The sequence below is a fragment of the Capsicum annuum genome, unplaced genomic scaffold (genome assembly GCF_002878395.1).
Source record: "Capsicum annuum cultivar UCD-10X-F1 unplaced genomic scaffold, UCD10Xv1.1 ctg77035, whole genome shotgun sequence".
Classification (NCBI taxonomy): domain Eukaryota; kingdom Viridiplantae; phylum Streptophyta; class Magnoliopsida; order Solanales; family Solanaceae; genus Capsicum; species Capsicum annuum.
This window is the reverse complement of record NW_025887394.1, coordinates 1-5,522: the sequence shown is the minus strand read 5'-3', so window position 1 is coordinate 5,522 and position 5,522 is coordinate 1. Positions and strand designations below refer to the sequence as shown.

The 5,522-nt window shown below is 39.4% G+C and overlaps 1 long non-coding RNA gene across 1 annotated transcript; it reads right to left on the bottom strand.

Annotated features, from left to right (window-relative positions):
* Positions 1-760: 760 nt before the first annotated feature.
* LOC124894714 lies at positions 761-1,677 on the bottom strand. The gene is made up of 2 exons (XR_007051317.1): positions 1,515-1,677; positions 761-793 (listed from the first exon to the last, which is right to left on the bottom strand). It is a non-coding gene; the product is annotated as an uncharacterized LOC124894714 (long non-coding RNA).
* Between the last annotated feature and the right edge of the window lie 3,845 nt (positions 1,678-5,522).

The following is a 5,522-nucleotide window of genomic DNA, read 5'->3' as shown; positions in this document are numbered from 1 at the left end:
CATGGAATGCAGGTCCCCCAAGAGGGACGTCAGTACGAAATAATGTACTGAATATGTAAGGCAACATGTACTTTATATGAGATAAAAACTCAAATGAAACCATGTACTGCTGTGGGGTAAAAGACCACCTTTATGAATATTGTGGAGTCATGTATCATATAACAATTATGTTACTTTACTCTTATTACTTGAATAATCTGTGCACAGCATGTAATACAAATGACCAGCTGATCAGTGGTAATTCTATATCAGGATCGACCCATGCTAGGCTTTCCTTTCACCCCTGGGATACCCCCTGTAATACTGGGATTGACCCATGCTAGGTGATTCTTTCACCCCTGGGATACCACCCAACAGAAGCAACTGTATACATATATCTTCTTATTACTTTTGAGATGAATCTTTGGTGGTCGTAACATTTGAGCTATAAGACTATAAGCATGACAAATGACAAGTATGTGTCCATGTAACATCATATCATAATGAAAAGAGTGGGTTGTCCAATTAGTGAAACATGTAGGACATAAACAACGTATGAACTTTATTTAGCTAAAAAGAAGACTCATATGTCACGGTACCCAATGTATGTATGCAGCAGTGACAATGCTCGAATCTGGACACACAAGTACATGTTAAAGAGTGGAGTGGTTATGTCAAAATTTGTAAAGATCTCTATGTGCCAATGAAGACTTTGGATTCCATGCCAAATAATAAGAGATCGAATAGCCTTACATACCTCGACATATCAACTTGTTTTTACGTCGAAATGACTTCTTTTCTTCCAACTATTTATCTACAATATCATGTTTTAAAGCTAGTATTAGCAGCTAATCAATGCATCTGGACAGCCCAATCTCACAAGACACAACACTTTGGCAACAAACGTATAACCATCAACTCAATGGTGTTATTCCGACTTTCTCAATTTTAACTGTATTCAACCAGCATAGATTATCATATACATGATGTATACAGCCTATATTAGTTCTATAACATGCTGGCAACAGTCCATAACTACAACACATAACCATTTTACAAAACGCTCAACTAAGAAGCACAACATCTCGTCGTCTCCCTACATTTCGTCGTTAACAATTCATACTTGTCCCAACTTTGAACCAGATGCTCCCAACATATATATACATCAAATAAACCTTAACATAGTCACAAAATATCTCAAAACGTAGGGCAAACGTGAAACAACATCCCCCTCATCAAAACAGTCCAATACCAGTTTGGAAGCACATAAGATCATATAAGGATACTTGTTTCCAAAGAACTAGCAAAACAGTCCAGCAACCTTGGCAACCATATACACACTATAACATGTTAATAACCTCAACTTTACATCATATTAATGTGAAAAATCAGGGTAAAAATCGTTCCAAAGCCAAGAAAACCAAACAACAACTTTCAGGACACAAGCTGTCCAGAAATTCCTGCACAGTGAACCAGCCAACTTATCTTGTTTTCCATGGAAAATTCATATCAGGTATATGGTTATTTTTACATACCTTAACTCCCAAGGTGTAGGTCTAATTCAAGAACTCAAAAAGTAGCCTTTTTTTGCCTTCCAAGATGAAGAAATACCAAGAGAAACTTAGAGAGAAATTCTGAAATTTTTTGGTCTTTTCTTTGGTTAACCTAGAGCTCGGTTTTGGTCCCTTTTTAAGGAGACTTTAGACCGACTTTCTCCTAATATTTGTAGCTGATTAACTCAAGTTGGTCAATGACTAATTTTCCCCTTTCACTTGGGCCTTTTGGATCTCTAAATCAATGGGCTTTAGTGGCCCATTTCCTTACTCTTTCTTGCACTTTGTTTGGGCTCAATTTTGTTAGTAGTGAATGAATGTAGTTGGGCCTATTATATAAAAATCTTGGGCTGAACATCTTGGCCCAATATAATGTTAAACCATTGTCTTTAATAGCCTCCCTAACTTTGGCTTCGTTTGTCACAAGACTTGGAAAGTTTCGGCGTTAAGCCTTGTCTTCGTTCCCCTTTCTTTTTACTAACGTCTAGACTTCAAGTGAGTTCACTTATGAATGAATTCTTCTCCCTCATGTATATATAATTTTGAAGCTAAGCACACAGGTGACTCACCTGCTAGCTCCCTAAGTTCCATAAGCATGTCAATGTTTTTTTTTTTTCTTCCGTTTAAGGCCACAGTCTCTAAATAGACTTCCATATAGTGCCCCAATCTAACACTTGAACACTTGACAAATTTTGGTAGTAATTAAATCAAGTCGTATGTCATTTTATGTGAACATTACTAGTACATGTAAAATGTGGGGTGTTACACATCATTATCCTCACTGTTGTATGCTTCTTTCGTTAAATACACGCTCTAAGTGTTTTTAAGTATATTTCAATATTACCTCATATGTTGGGGCAATTTTTGTAATGTCCCCAAGTTTTTTTTCAATATTTTTTTTAATCCTTAAATATTTAAATTTAAATATTAAATATGCACTCAATTATTGATTTAAAGTTATTCTAATAAGCATGTTTTGGGGTTGTTACTTATCTATTTCATTCTAGAATGTTTTTCTAATGTCCCCCATGTTATTTTTATAATTTTTCAATTTTTTTATTGGATATCCTTAAATTTTGATATTTTATATCATTACGTTATACGTATACATATGCACTCAATTATTGGTTTAAGGTTACTTCATTCTATTATGCATGTTTTAGGGTTTTACTTATCTTTTGCATTCTGGGCGATTTTACTAATGCTCCCACGTTATTATTATATTTTTTAAAATTTTTTATTTAATATACCTTAAATTTTGATATGTTATATCGTTACGTTATAAGTACAAATAAGCACTCAATTATTGGTTTAAGGTTACTTCATGCGTTGACAATATTTTTCTAATAGTTTTATATTTTAAAAATATTTTTCATATTTTTTTATTTGTTTTTTGAATTTCCATAAATAATATTTGAAAAAAACTATTGCCTTAATGAAAATTAACTTTTACAAATCACGTGAATCTTTTTTGAGTGCATTGGCTTAATCTTACGTCAAAATATGCAGTTCTGGTCCGTACATATATAGTATGATTTTCTAGAAAAATCATGTCTAATCCTGTCACTTGGAGTGTTTTTTAAGCATATATAAGGGGGTAGAAGTGTTGAAAGCACTTCAAGGCGACAGTCGTTAGTTGGCATAGGAACCCACTGGGCATGTCAGCGTGCAGTGTGGGCACTTGGGAGCTTGCATAGCTATTCTGTGTGAGCCGCTAGTGCCCAAGAACAATGTTGACCGTGCTTTAATGTGTGCTCATGTCTGCTATTGGTGGCATCATCGACGATGGGGCTGTTGGTTCTTGATTCCGAATAAGGAAGTCATTTTATGCCTACGACGAGTTCTGGATGCTTCTCTCGGGGCAAGCTCCAGGCACTGCACGCATCGGGCCAAGCTAAATCTGCATAAAGTGCCAACGGACATTATGCGCGGCACCCATGCAATAGCCTCAGCGCCCCTTTATCTCTTTTGCTTCCCTCCAAGGGTGGGCTATCGTGTCAAGTGGGACTTGTTTTAGGATTACAACGTCCACATAGGTAGCAGTGTACGTTATCTATTTCTAGGTGTTGGGGACAGTGTTGGTCATACATCGACGGAGCATTTGGACGCACAGCGCGTGAGTTATGTTCGACATGGGCGGTCAGGTTGGATCCCTACTGGAGCAACAACGTCCTAACCCGCCTTCCATCTCAATCATGGGGCAAGCTCAATTTAGGCTTTCTCAAAGTTGATTTCCTGTGCTGCCTACCTAAAGCCAAGGTATTATCAAGTTTTATCGATTGCCTTTTACCCCTCGCATTCCGTATGCGATGTGAACCGAAAGGCCACCCCCATGTCCCACACCTTCCTCGCTTCATCGTGTGATGTCTTAGTCCATGAGTGACGGTCGGGATTCTCATATGCGGTAGACGCAGTGGGCATGGCTTCTTCATCAGCTCTTATCTTCCCTATACGATGCTCCTTGTAAATGATGGTCGCGCTCGCCTTGAGCCCGTCCACCCCCTTTTGGGTAGGCCAGGCTCTCGTAATGCCGGCGTCGATGAGGAGTGATACCTGGTTGATCTTGCTAATAGTCATATGCTTGTCTCAAAGATTAAGCCATGCATGTGTAAGTATGAACATATTCAGACTGTGAAACTATGAATGGCTTATTAAATCAGTTATAGTTTGTTGGATGGTATCTATTACTCGGATAACCATAGTAATTCAAGAGTTTATGCGTGCAAAAAACCTTTACTTCTTGAAGGGATGCATTTATTAGATAAAAGGTCGACGTGGGCTCTGCCCGTTGCTACGATGATTCATGATAACTTGATGGATCTCATGGCCATTGTGCCGGCGATGCATCATTCAATTTTTTATCCGATCAACTTTCGATGGTAGGATACTGGCCTACCATGGTGGTGATGGGTGATGGAGAGTAAGGGTTCGATTCTGGAGTGGGAGCCTGAGAAATGGTTACCACATCCAACGAAGGTAGTAGGCGCACAAATTACCAAATCCTGATATGGTAGTCATGGAAGTCAAAATTCGCCAAGGAGTATATAATAATTCACCTGCTGAATCAACTAGCCCAGAAAATAGATGGAGCTTAAGTAAGAGACCTACACCCGGTCATCGGGGTAAGTGCCGATCCCAGATTAAAAGGAGGACACGGTGGTCATTGTAAAAAGCATGGGCCCGAGCCCAGGCGCGAGCTGCTGTTGGTGGATATCTTAGTGGTAGTATCAAGTATTCAATTGAGAACTTTGAAGGGAGAAGAGGGGAAAGGTTCCATGTTAATGGCATTTACACATGGGTTAGTCGATCCTAAGCGTCGGGGGAACCCCAACAGATAGCGCGTTTTACGCATACTTCAAAAGGGAATTAGGTTAAAATTATTGAACCAGGATATGGCTATTGACGACAATATTAGGAATTACGAAGACATTGGTAGAAGCCTCAAGAAGAGATATCTTTTCTGTTTAACAGCCTGCCCACACTGGAATTGGCTCAACCGGAGGTAGGGTCTGGCAGCTGGAAGAACACTGCACGTCGCATGGTGCTTAGTGCGCTCCTGAAGGCTTTTGAAAATCCAGAGGACCAAATGTCATCCACGCTCAATCATACTCATAACCGTATCAGGTCTCCAAGGTGAACAACCTCTGGTCGATGGAACAATGTAGGCAAGGAAAGTCGGGAAAATGGATTCGTAACTTCAGGAAAAGGATTATCTCTAAGGTCTTGGCACGGGGATCCCAGTCTCGAACCCATCGTCTGTTGGTAGACTGCTCAAGCTACTCCCACAGCAAGAACGGGTCACCGCGTGCCTGCTGGGGGACGAACTGGGAATGATTCCTTTAGGGACCTTCCCCGCACGTGAAACAGCCAACTCAAAATTGGTAACGACAAGGGAAATCCAAATATTTAATTAAAAAAAAACATTTCAATGGTCCCAACGGATGTTCATGCATTGTGATTTTTGTCCATTGCCCTGAATTTCAAAGTGAA